This window comes from Humulus lupulus, chromosome 4 (genome assembly GCF_963169125.1).
Source record: "Humulus lupulus chromosome 4, drHumLupu1.1, whole genome shotgun sequence".
NCBI lineage: Eukaryota > Viridiplantae > Streptophyta > Magnoliopsida > Rosales > Cannabaceae > Humulus > Humulus lupulus.
Window position 1 is genome coordinate 127,124,986 of NC_084796.1, and position 16,477 is coordinate 127,141,462.

The window sequence follows — 16,477 nt, forward strand, 5'->3', positions numbered from 1 at the left end:
TGTTTTTGAATTATTATTTTGTTGATTTAGTCATGTCTGATATGAACTAAACAAATTATATCTTGGGTTTAATGTAGTCACTTGGATTTCTATCTAATTTAATTATGATGATCTATTGATTTTTCTTCTCTATTCTGATTTATATAATGTGTGTTTAATGCTGGTAAATACTTATTCAATATTTGCTTGATTTTATGATTTTGATTCAAAATTCGAAAGACGAGAATTGAATATGCTATCATTATATATACAGAGGTTGCATATTGGATGAAAGTACCTATATGACTTGTGTAGTAATTAGGATTCCATGCTTAATGCCTTCTATATGTTTAAGTTGATCACAGAGATGTAGAATTCCTGCATATAGGTTGAGATCTTATATCTTGAAAAAGAATAGGAATCGATATAGGTTAACCTGCTATTAGAATAGGAAGAAAGAAATCTAGAATTGACAATCCCCAGGGGAGGTGAATCAGAGTGAGAGGAAGCCCTCGTAGGCAGAGTGTCCCATAGATTGTTCAATGGGAGCTACTTGTTACCTTTCATAAAAGGGAACTTGTTACCATATAAAATTAGTAGAATGAAAAGTTGATGAAATTAACACCCTAGGTATTTTTAATAATTATTTTAAATCTTTTAATTTATTGTTTTCATTCAAAGCTGTTTTCAATTTTAAAATTAAATTCAAAAATCAAAATTTTAGTTGCCAAATAGAAATTAAAAAAAAGTTGTTGGTAATTGGAAAACAGTCTTCGTGGGAACGATATACTACTTATCATATATTATTTGAATCAATTGTGTGAACTTGCGTATATATATATATATATATATATATTCGCGATCAAGTTTTTGTCGGCGTTGCTGGGGACTTAATTTCTAAAATCATAGTTAATTGTTATTTGCTTTAATTTGCTTTTTTTTATTTTATTATATTTTAACACATATTCGGATCAAGGCTATATTGTGTTTTCAGGAATTGTTGGTATATGCGAGGAAGTAGACAAAAGGAAATCATACCAATAGATGTTGAAATTGAGAGAACGTGTAGAAAGAATCGAAAGACAAAGAAACGACTGGATTTCACCATGGCTGAGAACGTAAATAATGTTGTCAACAATGCAAATATGGGTAATGCAGTTGAAGTCGATCCGCCATTAAGAAACTATGTACTCCCTACTGTTACGGGGATACATTCAAGCATTCGTCCTCCAACTTTTGAGGAAAATCATTTTGAGATAAAACCCTCGATTATTCAGATGGTGTAGAATTGTGTACAATTTGAGGGGTTGCCAAATGAGGATCCAAATCTCCATATCACAAATTTTTTAGAGCTATGTGCAACATTCAAACTGAATTGGGTGAGTAATGATGGTGTAAGAGTTGGTTGAATTCTTTACAAGCCAACTCTATACTAACATGGGAAGATTTGGCTCAGAAATTCCTTGGTAAATATTTTCCTCCTACTAAGTCAGCCAGAATAAGAGGAGAGATTAATAATTTCAATCAAGTGGATGGGGAATCTTTATACGATGCATGGCAACAATTTAAGGAATTGTAAAGGAAATGCCCACATCATGGAATAGAGAAGTGGCTGCTAGTTCATACTTTTTACAATGGTTTGGGGGGCCATACAAGGACAATTATAGATGCAGCATCGGGAGGAGCATTTATGAGAAAATGCGCTAATGAACCATATGAGTTATTAGAAGAGATGGTTATGAATAATTATAATTGGCCTACTGAGCGTGATAATAAGAAAGTAGAAGGAGTCTATGAAGTTGATCCAATTGCACTATTGATCGCTCAAGTACCATCTCTAACCAAACAATTGCAGCAAACTAATCTTGGCGCATAAGCAATGCAAGTTAATAATGTCGTGAGCTGCGAGAATTGAGGACCTCATTTTTATGAACAATGCCTGAGCACAGATAGTTGTTGAACAGATGTGAACAATATGCCCTTGGAACATGCATAGGTTATAGGTAATTTTTCAAGACCTGCACCTAACACTTACTCCAATTCCTATTCTCCTGCTTGGAAAAATCACCATAATTTGTCTTGGAAAAATAATCAAGCGTTACAACCACAATACCCATCTCAACAACCCCCTCATCGACCAACTCATTGATCACATTCTAAACCATATTATGATCAAAACCTACGCCCATCTCATCGACCACCACATCTTCCAACACAACCTGAAGTATAATCCGGCGTACTAAACCAGTTCATGATTAAAACCAGGGCATCTATCAGGAATTTGGAGACACAACTAGGTCAATTGGCTAAAATGTTTTCTAGTAGGCAGCGAGGGAATTTGCCTAGTTCCACAGAGGTAAATCCTAAAGAGCAGTGTAATGCAATATCCTTGAGGAGCGGGACTAAGTATGATGAACCTACAGTGGATGACAAGGGGAAGAAGACAGAGAATCAACATGTTACTAGTCCAATACAAGAGGAGGTTACTGAAGATCTTCCAAAGAAAGAAAAGCCAAAATAAACCGAGCCAAAACCAAGGATTCCTATCCTTAACAGTTCCGAAAGGCAAACCTTGACAAACAATTCTCCAAATTTTGGGATATCTTTTGAGAACTACACATTAATATCCCGTTTGCTGAGGCACTTGAACAAATGTCAAGTTATGTGAAGTTTATGAAAGACATTTTGTCGAAGAAAAGGAAACTAGAGGATTATGAGATAGTGACACTTACTGAGGAGTGCAATGCGATACTTTAGAAAAAACTACCTCCAAAGCTTAAAGATCCTGGTAGATTCAATATCCCATAATCAATAGGGGGTTAGTAGAAACAAAGGCTTTATGTGATTTGGGGGGCCACGAATCTAATGCCTCTATCAATTTTTAGGAGGTTGAATTTGGGAGAGCTCGGCCAACTACTGTGTCTTTACAGATGGCAGATAGACCAGTTAATCATCCTCGTTCAGTGATTGAGGATGAATTGGTGAAAGTGGGTAAATTCATCTTTCCTACGGACTTTATTATTCTAGATATGGGGGATGATGAAAATATTTCAATAATACTTGGAAGGACATTCTTGGCTACTCGTAGGGCTTCAATTGATGTACAAAAGGGTGAGTTAAAGCTGCGAGTGCAAAAAGAGGAAGTGATATTTAATGTTTTTGCAGCGACAGAAATTCCAACGTGTTGTAGAGTTGAAGTTGTAAACCAAGGTGGGAACAAGTTGGAAGAAAATATCCAAAGTTAAAACTGGAATGCGAAAGGGGCGTTATCAGTTAAAAAGGTTCTTTAGTGAAAGAATTTGAATGTTATATGAGTAGGAGAAAGTTCCACCAATTTCTATCACAAGAAACGAGGGCCAGCTCATGATACTATGGGTTACAAGGACGTGTGGGGAGGACTTGATCCAAGTTGAATATTAAAGAAGAAAAGCGTCTGGTTCAATGACGTTAACGACAATGCTATAGGAGGCATTCCTATATTTTACTTTAGTTTTTTTTTAATTAGTGGACAATTTTATTTAATTTTATTTTGGATTTGTAAAGTCTATTTATTTTAACTTTATTTATTCTTAGTATAAAGTCTGTAAAAAAAATTCGTGCAAATCGTGAAAAGGTTGTTTTTCAATTAGTCTTGAGGCAGACCGCCAGTACTTTCCTCCTCCACCTCCTTGGGGACATTGGGGACAATGTTTTGTTTAAGTTTGGGGGAGGAAGCTTATTTTTTTCTGTTAGTTTTGTTTTGTGTGATTTGTTTAGTTTTTGTAGTTTTGTTTTAGTGTGTTTAGTATCAACATGAATAATGATTGACGACAAATGCCGATGAGAATAAAATGAATGTTATGAGTATAGTTCAAAGAAAATGAAATCTGAAAACAAAATCTTTGTGCTTGATTGAACACTATGTTAGTTCATTTTAGTTTAGATAACATTTGTTGAATATCTTGTCATGATGTTAAATTTATGTTTTTGATATTTATTATGCTTGCTGAAATTGGTTAGTGGAATGAGGAATGGAAAGTGGAAGTTATTTTCTATAATTCTAGAACTTGTTTACTTGTTATTTGAGGCAAAATAATATATCAAGTATGCTTAGGAATATGATTTAAGCTATCATTTGGATCGTTTGAGCTTCTCTTGCCAACCTTAAATTACTTAATCATTTGCTTACCCCTTTTGAGCCTAATCTTGTATCTTTTTGTTCTAAACTATCATTTAAGCCTAAACTTGAAACTTGGTTATATATCCTTCCCTGATATACCATGAGCATATGATTAAGAAAAATTGTGGGGATTGATGTGTAATGGGGTTTAATTGTTATTTTAATAGGTTTAGAAAATGAAAAGTGAAATTTTTTTACAGAGAATATATATGTTGAAAAAAAATTCAATACACTCCCAATATGAATATTTAGAAAAAATCAAGTTTTGGGGAGTGTAGTTATTATCAAAAAAAAAAAATATCTATCTAAAGTAAAGAAAAATAAATAAATAAGAAAGGAGATTATGGGATTGTATTATTATGAAAGTAAAGTTAGTGAGTTTTGGTAATGTGCTTATAGTAAAGTGAGCTTAAAAATTACTTTGTCATCTACCTTTACCTAAGCCATCAATACAAGCCTATAAAAGTCCAATTGATACTTATGGATATCATGATTTATGTTAGGGGAGAATTGCAAGTAAGTGAGCTTATGGAATTACTTGGTTTGAATGGATTGATTTGAAAGAAATTTAGTGAACATAATTGATTTCAAATATGTTTATTTAATGATCATGATTTGATAATCCCAAATGTTAGTAGACTAAAGTGTGTTGATGGAGTGTTCTAATCAAAATTCTAGATTGAATAAACTGTTGAGTAGTTTTCTGAGAATTATATGATTAACATTCATAATTTTGAGGCATAATTGTTGTTGTTGGTATAATTCATGTTGTTAGAGTGTAGGTTTGTTTGATTCCTTTGTTCGAGGGCGAACAAAGAGTATGTTTGGGGGAGTTTGATAACTTCATTTTAGTGTCATTTTAGAATTTGTTTTTGTGGTAATCTTGAGTCTTTTATGTGTGTTTTGTGCAATATTACACTTATGTTTGTCTTTGTTGTAGGTTGGTGCTGTGAATCACGAGAAAAATGTAAAAAGAAGTGAAAATAGTGGAAAACGATGCTTTTGCCAGTTTGTCGACTCAAAACAACGCTAACGACGATTAAAAGTCAATTTTGGATGAACAGACGGGTTGCAAGAAGTAATTTGAGAGAAAATGGAATTAGAGCCGCGACATGGGCTTATCAGGTCGCGACTCAAGGAAAAGTCAAGATGCAAGATTACTAGAGGCAATTAGTGTCGCGATTTGGACTTACAAGTCGCGACTCAAGAGAAAACAAAGGCTCAGCTAAGGGAAACATTAGACACGGGCCGCGACTTGATGATGTTTAAGTCGCGACGCCTGAGGATTTACACGGAATCAAAAGGTTCAAAAATTGACACGGGTCATGACCCAAAGAAGGCCAACTCGCGGCCCGCATGTGAAAAACACAGCTATTGTAGTTTTTTTTTTTACTTTAAATTAATATTTAGGGTTTAATTAGGTCATTAGGTCAATTTTTAATTACGTTTTTAGAGACTAATTGTGATTCTTAGGCTAGTTATTCTACAGTTTTATATTTTTTCTTTATTTTTTAAGTTTATGAATCTTATGTTTTTGAATTTTTTTTTTTTTTATTTAGTCTTGTCTGATATGAATTAAACAATTGTTATCTAAGGTTTAATGTAGTCTCTTGGATTTCTATTTAATTTAATTATGATGTTCTACTGATTTTTCTTCTCTATTCTAATCTATATAATGTGTGTTTAATGCTAGTAAATAAGTGATCAATATTTGCTTGATTTTATGATTTTGATTCAAAATTCGAAATATGAGAATTGAATATGCTATCATTATATAGACATAGGTTGCATATTTGACAAAAGTACATGTATGACTTGCGTAGTAATTGAGTTTCCATGCTTAATGTCTTCTATATGTTTAAGTTTATCACAGAGATGTAGAAAACCTACATATAGGTTGAGATCTTATATCTTGAAAAAGAATAGGAATCGATTTAGGTTAACCTGCTATTAGAATAGGAAGAAAGAAATCTAGAATTGATTAATAAAATTAGTAGAATGAAAAGTTGAAAAAATTAACACCCTATGTCCTTTTAATAGTGATATTAAATCTTTTAATATGTTGTCATTGGTCAAAGTTATTTTCAATTTTAAAATTAAATTCAAAAATAAAAATTTTAGTTGCCAAATACAAATTAAAAAAATAATGGAAAACAGTAGCATATATTACTTGAATCGATTGCGTGCACTTGCGTATATATATATTTTGCGATCAATGAACCTTCCTGCGATTCTCTGTCAACTAGCCAAGTGTCAACTAAACTTTTTATGAGTTATGTTGTCATTCAACTGCCACGTGTCCAAAATTCTTGCCATGTCATCATGCTGATTTTTTGGGTAAAACCAATGATATTATAATTTCTTCTAAATCTATAGTCTACTTACATAAGTTTGATGCAAAATTAACTTTATGAAAGTGTATGATATTATTTTACATTTAACAGTCGTAATGCTGTTATATTCTAGCCCATGTTGTATACAAAAAAATAGTGACACGTATATCTAAATTTTGTATCAAAATATTATACAAAGTGACGTGATATTGTTTTTTTTGAAACAATATGTGTCATCTGAAACATATATGATTAGTTGGAAGAATCTGACACAAAACTGTGTGTAATGTTTTTGTGCATAATTGGGGATAGTATATGTAAAATCCTTTATTGGCATATTTGATCAAATTGACAAAATTAATTATGGAATGTATTTTCGAAATATATTGTGTGGTATTTTCAAAATGGGTAGTTTCCTGTTTTGTTGTGAAATGTTTTCTAATCAGATTATTCTACATATGTTAATAAAATAAATATATAATTTCCTATAAAAGAATATCTTTTCTTGAAATTTGTTTATATGGAAATTGTTGGTATTTATTTTTATTTCTTGATCTGATTTGTTTGTCTAAAAACCGTGTACAGCTTGCAGAGATAATGTATAATTTGTTTCCTTGTTTATTTAAGGAAACTGGGTTTAAAAACTGTCCAGGTTCAATGAGTCTGTTTAAACGGATTGCCAGTCTATTTGAACAGATTCTGAGTTTCCTTTTTGGGAGATTTTCCATTTATTGGCTGATTGGTTTCTGATTTGTTTTCCACGACCTAAAGGGATTCTAAAAAGTATATAATCATCCTTAGGTCACTGGGTTTTGATCATCTCTCTTGGCGTATGATTTTCCAAATATTTTCAAGTTTTAGAAAACCTCTTTATTATGTGAAGAACTTGAGTCCAGCATGTTCATAGTGGTTTATCACAGTGTACTTCTGTATTGTTTTCTTTGTGATAATTGTGCAGGTTGAACACACTTGGACATTGTTCATCAAGCTTCAGGAGAAGTCTTGTTTGTGAGTCACTTTTCAGGAGGAAAAGTGCAAGTGTTATGATTTGAAGGGAGTTCAAGATCTTAGCACTTCAGAAATTTGATTAAGAGTTTAGATTGCAATAGTTGCGACAAATTCAAGAGGGAGTCTTTATTTGTATAAGTTAATTTGGTTTTGTAATCGTTTAGATATTATTCTAATAAATTTCATTCTCTGGGCGTGGTCCCGTGGACTAGTAGCAATCTGCAAAGATTGCTGATACCACATATAATTTCGTGTGTTCTTTACCTTATGTTTGTTTTTATCTTCTGGTGATAAATTGTTTAAACATATCTGGTTTCTGTTCAAACAGTCTCTGTGTCCGTTTAAACATTTCTGTAACAGTTCAACAATTAATTATTTAATTTGAATAATTAAGTTGGTACTCATAAAAAACGGAATTTCAATTGGTGTCAGAGCAGTTCACTAAACTCTTAGTGAGATCTTGTGGTTATTTTCCATTTGATTTGTTTTATGTGAAATGTCTTTCTTTGCAGAAGGTAGTTCGGTGTCTCTACCTCCATTGCTTAATGACTCAAACTATCGATATTGGAAAGTTAGGATGAGAGCTTTCATAAAAGCTCAAGATGAGAAAGCATGGAGAGCAATTTGGTCTGGATGGTCACCTCCTACTGAAAAAGGTGAAGATGGAAGCACAATTGTAAATTCTGAACTTATTTGGGATACAGAAGAAGAAAAATTACCCAGTTATAATAATAAAGCTCTTCACGCCATATTTAATGGTGTTGAAGAAAGTTTTATAAAACTTGTTTCCACATGTGTCTCGGCTAAAGATGCTTGGACAATTCTTCGAACTCAGTTTGAAGGAACTATAGATGTTAAAAGGTCTAGATTTATCATGTTACAAACTAGGTTTGATGACCTTAGGATGTCTGATTCTGAAACACTATCTGAATTTTATGAGAGATTATCTCATATTTCTAATGAGTATTTTGCACTTGGTGAGAAACTTGATGATTTTGTTCTTGTTAGAAAAATTGTTCAAGTTCTTCCTAACATGTTCAATGTTAAGCTCACTGCTATGGAAGAGGCAAAAAAATTCAGTACTATGAAGGTAGAAGAATTGATGGGGTCACTTCGTACCTTTGAGTTAAATCAAAATATTCGTCAAAAAGACAAGCCAAGTACTTCCAAAGAGAAAGAGAAAACCATAGCTTTCAAGAGCACTGAGAAAGAAGTGTCAGATGATGAAGATGGTGATAATAAAATGGCAATGCTTGCAAAGAATTTTCGAAAATATATGAATAAGATAGGAAATAAGAAATTCAATGGCAAGATGTCAAAAGGTAATCCTTGTTCTCTTAAACCTTTTCAAACTAATAAAAAATGTATTCAGTGCAGGGAATGTGAGCGATTTGGTCACATCCAGTCTGAATGTGCAAACACCTTGAAAAAAAACAAAAAAGGTATGATTGCTACTTTGAGTGATAATGACTCTGAAAGTAGTGAAGATGAGGAAGGAAATGTCGCTCTCACTTCTATTTTGCCTGTTTCTAAATTTGAAAACGAGAAAATTGTTTGCTTGAATAATGTTTCAAAAGATGAAGAAAATACTAATAGTGATGAATCTGAATTAAATGATGAGTCTTTGAGTGAATCTTACAAAAAGATGTATGGTTCATGGGTGAAAGTGTGTTTGAGATTCGGTCATTGGTAAGCAAGAATAAAGATTTATCCTTTGAAATTAAACAACTTACTGACTTAAATGAAAATTTTGAAAAATAAATAATTTCAAAAAATGTTGAAATTAATGAGTTGTCTAAAGATTTAGATACTCTTGAGAAAAATGTTAGAATGCTTAATCCCGGTTCTACTGTTTTTGAAAAAATATAGAATGTAGGTCAAAGAAGTCATGTGGGACTTGGTGCTTCAAGTTCTCAAAAATCAAAGAGAACTGTCTTTATCTCAGCTGGGATGTTATCGTCTGGTGTTCCTGTGTCATCTTCACTGAAATCTGTTGCGCATCCAGTTCTCAGATTGTTCCAACAGAATGGACACAGTCAGCAGGAAAATCCAATAGAAAATTGAAAAAATTCATTCCAATCTCTGATTTCTGTGGTAGGAAGGGTCATATTCGTCCTAAGTGTTTTACTCTTACGAATTTTGCCAAAAATGAATATTTTGAATAATTCAATTATTTTAATAATTTCAAAAGAGTAAAAAAGGAAAATGTTCAATCAAAGAAAATATGGATAAAAAAGAATACTTGTTTTGCTGGTTTTACTAGTGAATATGATAGATCTGCTTCTTCATATTTTTGGTAATTTGACAGTGGTTGTTCAAGACATAGGACAAGTGACAAGTCTATTCTTATAGACATAAAACCTATGCATTGTGGATCTGTTACTTTTGGCAATGGAATTGAGGGTAATGTTCTTGGAATGGGTACTCTTAACTTTGAAGGGTTGCCTAGAATCAAAAGAGTGTTACTTGTGGAAGGACTTAAAGCTAATCTTCTAAGCATAAGTCAAATTTGTGATCAAGGTTATACTGTTAACATTGATAAAGAGAATTGTTTTGTTTTTAACAAGAATGGTGAGAATGTTCTTGAAGGTTTTAGATCTAATGACAATTGCTACACTCTTCTGCCTTCTATTATGTGTCAATTTGTTGTGATTAATAACACTGATGTGTGGCATGCTAAACTTGGTCACATAAATTTTGATACTTTGAAAAAATTGTCACATGCAGGGATTGTTCGTGGTTTACCTAAGCTAGGTAAAGAATCTGATGATAAGTGCAAGCGTTGTCAACTTGGTAAGCAATTAAAAATTACACATTAAAGTGTTTCTGACATAAACACTTCGAAAGTTTTAGAATTGCTTCACATGGATCTTATGGGTCCAATTCAAGTTGAGAGTTTAAATGGAAAAAGGTATATTTTTGTTTGTGTGGATGATTTTTCTAGATATACTTGGGTGAATTTCTTGAAAGAAAAATCTGACACTTTTGATGCCTTTAAAACTATTTGCTTGAATTAAAAGTTGAAAAAGATTGCAACATTGGAAATATTGTTCGTATAAGAAGTGATCATGGTAAAGAATTTGAGAATTCTGTCTATGATGATTTTTGTAAGTCTGCAGGTATCTCTCAGGAGTTTTTAGCTCCCAAAACTCCTCAACAAAATAGAGTTGTAGAAAGGAAAAACTGCACTCTTCAAGAAATGGCTAGAGTGATGCTAAATAGCAAAAAATTGACCAAACGGTTATGGGCAGAAGAAATTAACGCTGCTTGCTATATCATAGATCGTGTTTTTCTCCGTCCAGGTACATCTAAAACATCTTATGAAATTTGGAAAGGTAAGAAACCAAGTGTGGCTTACTTTCATGTTTTTGGATGTGTTTGTTACATTTTGAGAGATAGAGAAAATCTTGGTAAATTTGATGCTAAGAGTGATGAAGGTGTTTTTATTGGATACTCCACTAACAGTAGGGCTTATCGTGTGTATAACATGAGAACCCAAACTCAAATGGAGTCGGCTAACGTTGTTATTGATGATGCCAAAGATTTTTCTGAGTTTTCTACTGAGGAAGAAATTGATAGGTTTATTGATGAACCTACTGAAAAACACGGAGAAGCTTGTGTTAGTGATATCACTGTTGCAACGTCTGGTCCATCTGTTCCAACACATCACGAATCCGATGAAACTTATTCTGGATAGACAGAAAAGAAATTTCCAGATATTATTTTGGATGAAGTACAAAAGGAGCTGTAACACCCTGGATAGCCAAGACCGTTACACTGTGTGTTTATGAAAGTGTTAGACTTGTTAATCAAGTCATTTAATTAAAAACGTGTTACTGGAATTATAATGGAACTAGGGTTAAAAGATTTTGGTCTTAAAGTTGCATTTCTTTTAAAGATCAATTCCTGTATACACGGGATCCCAAAAATGATCAGATTAAAATAACTTACAAAAGATTCACTATTTAAATACAATATTAGCCATACTAAGGAAAAATAGACAGTTCAGCGATCCCTGTCCTGATCCACTCCTCGGCCAAGGAGACCGAACAGCTGACTATGTACATTCAGCCCCGCAGCTCTCCATCTCAGGACTGGTCTAACATGCCTTTGCCTTTACCTGCATCACGTAGCACCCGTGAGCCAAGGCCCAGCAAGAAAACACAATAACAGAGCATAAGCAATCAACAGACAATCCAATATTTCATATTGCATAAACATGTTCTCAACCATATAAACATTCAGAATAACCAAGTATTCAGCATACCAAACAGATCAACTCATATCATACATCAATTACAATGATAACTAGGGTTAGCACCCTCAGGCCACACCCTCCGTCATCCCACTGACTCCGGCCCGCTTAAACCGAGCTCAATGAATATTAAGCTATCCTCGGCTACCAGTGGCCAAGCCGCGCCCTGTGCGCAAATATTGTGTACGGCACCCTTAGGCCGCTATCACATGTCCCATGGAATAATGCCATTATTGACATTATACAGATATCGGGAGCTCTTAGTCCCATCACAAATATATAACCGGGTGTAGTTTTCTTACCTTTAAATTTGCTTGCTTTGATCACTTAGATCCCTGAGCACGATCCCTCTCGAGCCCTAGCGCACACCTAGCCACAGCCATAGATCAGAATCATCACCAAACCTCAAGTCCAAAACCTAACCTCGGGACCAATCCCGAGCCCTTGGGAAGCCCCAATTTCACCAAACGGGGTGGTGGAATCGAACCCCGAGCCCCCAGGCAAAAACCCTTGAAAATAACTCAAAAACCCATTTCTGGAAATAGGGTAGCGCTACAGTGCTCTAAGGAGGGCGCTACAGCGCTACAAACAGAACCAAAACACCCTCAGAAAGCTTGGCCTAGCGCTGTAGCGCTAGTCACAGACAGCCAAGCATCACTTTTCCTTCCTGCGATTTCCCCGAGCCAACCCTTACCAAAACTCTTCCAATTCTCAACCAAACTTAAAAACAAGCTTATTAACATACTCCACTCATCCCAAGCATCCCAAATACTCAAAACCCAAGCACATGCATCCCTAATCTCAAAATTCACCATAGCTGCTCCTAGACTTCAGAAACTCAGCAAAACAATCAAAACTTCAAAGTTTAAAGCCTAGAATTTTATACCTTTGATGGAAATTTGACTTTGAGTTAGCCTCTAAACCTCCTTAGCTTGCTCTTCCTCAATCCTTGGCTTGAATTCCCTTAAATTTCCCATCAATTCAGCTTAGACACCATAGTTCAAACAATCCAAACCAGAAACTGAAATCTCCAAAGTCTTACCTCAAGTGGAAGGTTTGTTCTTGCTAAACCCTTGCCAATTCTTCAAGGCTAGCTCAGAAACCTTATGGCTCAGCTTGATCTTGCTCCAAGAACCCTCAAGAAAATGGTGGAAAAAGCCTAAACCGACCTTGCCTTCCTTCCTTTCTTTCCCTTTCTTTTATTTCCTTTTTTTTCCTTCTTTTCTTTATTTTCAGACTTCTATTCTATTCTACAACTTCCACTAAACATAAAGCCTCAATTGAACCTGTCTCTTATAAGCCAAATGACCACAGTGCCCTCCCTTTAATCCTATGTCTTTTAATCCACTTAGGGGCATTTTGGTCATTTTACCCAATTCCCGCTAATTCCTCAAGTGTCTCTAATATTTCCCGCTTACTTCTTGATACCTAATTAATCACCAATCATATTCCTCGATGTCAAAATAGACCCAAATATATTCTCCAAATCCCATTTATACCCCTAGGCTTGCCCCGAGCCGGGTATAAATCCCCGCCGTGACTTTTTCGCTAATCTGCTCACTAGGATCGTCTCGAGTCACAGATCATAGATATATCCACATAATAATGTGGTCTCAACAATTATCGCATATATATACAGTTCTACCCACAACGGCCAAAATTACGATTATGCCCTTCTACCCTAATCAGGGGCCTACATGCATACTAATACACATAGTCATGCATCTCAAATATTCAAATAGTCATATAACACGCTTTAAATCATTAAATAACATATTTTCCAATTATGCCCTCCAGGCACACTAATCAAGGCCCTTAAGCCTTATTAGTAAATTTGGGTCGTGACAGGAGCCATCAACCCAAGTTAAATTAAATCATCCAGCTGATTTAATACTTGGAAATCCAAAACACAGTATGGTGATAAGAAGAAGGTTTAGTAATGTTGTTCAATTTGTTTGTTTCTTATCTTTAATTGAGCCTAAAAATGTGAAAGAAGCTTTAACTAATGAAAATTTGATTAAAGCTATGCAGGAGGAATTGGAACAATTTTTTAGCAACAAAGTATGGATCCTTGTGCCAAGACCGTTGCATACCAATATTATTGGCACAAAAAGGATTTTCAAGAATAAATCTGATGAATTTGGTACAATTGTGCGAAATAAAGCAAGATTAGTGGCGCAAGGGTACACACAAGTGGAAGGAATAGACTTTGATGAAACATTTGCACCTGTTGCAAGACTTGAATCAATTAGATTATTATTATCTATTGCTTGCTTGATTGGTTTCAGGTTGTTCCAAATGGATGTCAAATCTGCATTTCTCAACGAGATCTTGAATGAAGAAGTATATGTTGAACAACCCAAAGGGTTTGAAGATCCCCATGCACCTGATCATGTTTACAAATTGGAGAATGCTCTTTATTGTTTAAAGCAAGCCCTTCGGGCTTGGTATGAGAGACTCACTCAATTTCTTGTTTCTCATGGATACAAAAGGGGTGGAGTAGATAAAACTTTATTTATCAAAAATATTAAATCTAACATAATTATTGCTCAAATTTATGTTGATGATATTGTGTTTGGTTCTACTTCTGACAATGAGGTGCAGGTATTTGTGAAACAAATGAAAGAGGAATTTGAAATGAGCATGGTGGGAGAATTGACCTATTTCTTAGGTTTGCAAGTCAAGAAGTTAGATGAAGGCACATTTGTTTCTCAAAGCAAATATGCTAAGAACTTGGTGAAAAAGTTTGGACTTGAAAGTTCAAAGATTGCCAAAACACCAATGGGAACGACTGCGAAGCTATCCAAAGATGAAAATGGTGTCAAAGTTGATCGCACACTATATAGGAGCATGATTGGTAGTCTTCTTTATCTCACTGCTAGTCAACCTGATTTGAGTTATAGTGTTGGTGTGTGTGCTAGGTACCAAGGAAATCCCATGGAGTCTCATGTTGCAACTGTTAAAAGAATCATTCGATATGTTCATGGAACTGTTGATTAATGTATTTGGTATTCAAAAGAAACTAACCCTAATCTAGTGTGTTTTAGTGATGCTGATTGGGCAGGTAACACTGATGACAGAAAAAGCACTAGTGGAGGATGTTTCTTATTGGGAAATAATCTAGTCTCTTGGCACAGCAAGAAACAGAATTCTATCTCTCTCTCAACAGCTAAGGCCGAATACATTGCAGCAGGAAATTGTTGTGCACAACTTTTGTGGATGAAGCAAATGATGATGGATTATGGGTTTGATCTTGACATTTTAACTATTTTTTGTGATAATACAAGTGCAATTAATATTTCAAAAAATCTTGTGCAACACTCTCGTACTAAACATATTGATATTCGTCATCATTTCATAAGAGAATTAGTTGAAAATAAAGTTCTTGTCTTGGAATATATTGAAATACATAAAAAGATTGCTGATATTTTCACTAAAGCTCTTGATTCGGTTTGCTTTGATTTCCTTCGAAAATTTTTGAGGGTTTGTTCTCTTTAAATTTCCTTGTTATTTTGTTGTCCTCTTGATTAAATGAGTGTTATTTAAGTTTAAGAAAATTGTCAATTAATTTGAAAATTTTGTTGAGTGTCAAGCTGGATAATCTGACTTGTGTTTATGAGCTTTTAGTTGTATAATCTTGAGAGAAAAATAACCAATTCCTCCTAGGCATATTCGGGTCGATCAATCAATGGTTAAATGTTTGATCTTCCTTTTGTGTAGCATCGCTTCAAGCTCCTGTGCAAGAATAGAGCTACCTACATCAGTGTGTGAAAGCCGTCTTTTGAGTAAGTTGGAACTTTGTAATTCAGAGTTATAAAGAGGATACGCTACCATAGAAATGGGCTACCACTGGTGTAGTGTGACAGCGTCTACATGGGTAACAATTATTTACAATTTCAAAAAAGACTTATTTGTCATTGGACAATGTTCCCTTGCATACACTGTCACACACTTATGCTTGAAACTATGCAAGAAAAATTGTACACAGTTTATAATACAAAAATGTGTGTAAGACTCATACATGTTGATTGATTCACTTAAGAATATGTGCTTGTGACTGAATTGTGCTTTATTTCTCTCGAATATTCTTTCTAATTTTTCATTTTCACAAGTGTTCTTATCCATATTATACACTAACACTTATTTTCAGTTGCTTGATTTTATTTTTTCAAGGATGACACTCATTGATCAAAGCAAATATTTTTGGTTGAGTTTTATTTTTGTGCATTTTTTTATATATATATATATAAAAATTTGATTGACAAGGAAATTCATGGTGGACCGAATCTTTGTGGTAATAATGTGAAATTATGCATTTATTTTGTGTGATTTAATATATTCTTTGTTTCCATGGATTTTATTTTATCCTCTTTCTCAATTTGGAATACCATGATTTGTATCTTTATTATTTTGTACTTTATTTATTGTTTTTGTAAACAAATAAAAAAATAAAAAAGGGGAAAAGGTCAATAAGAAGATCGTGTGGGGTTTTTCTTTGGTTACCTTTTTAGTATTGATCGTGTGTTTTAAGGTTTGTTTCCTTTTATTTTTTTAATAAATAAAACAAATTTAAAAGAAAAGGGGAAACTTCTTCTTGCCGTGGGTGTCCTAATTAGGATAGTTTTTGTCCTTAAAAAGCATGTCACTACCCTTTTTCTTCTCACCCACGATCCCACTAAGCCACCTCTCCTTCATCAATTTTTTTTTCTCTCTCATTTTTTTGTAAGAGTTTGCTGTTTTTCA

The 16,477-nt window shown here is 34.0% G+C and overlaps 1 non-coding gene across 1 annotated transcript; it reads right to left on the minus strand.

Annotated features, from left to right (window-relative positions):
- Nucleotides 1-1,474: 1,474 nt before the first annotated feature.
- Nucleotides 1,475-1,581, minus strand: LOC133833630 (small nucleolar RNA R71). Its single transcript, XR_009893000.1, has one exon. It is a non-coding gene; the product is annotated as a small nucleolar RNA R71 (small nucleolar RNA).
- Nucleotides 1,582-16,477: the final 14,896 nt, after the last annotated feature.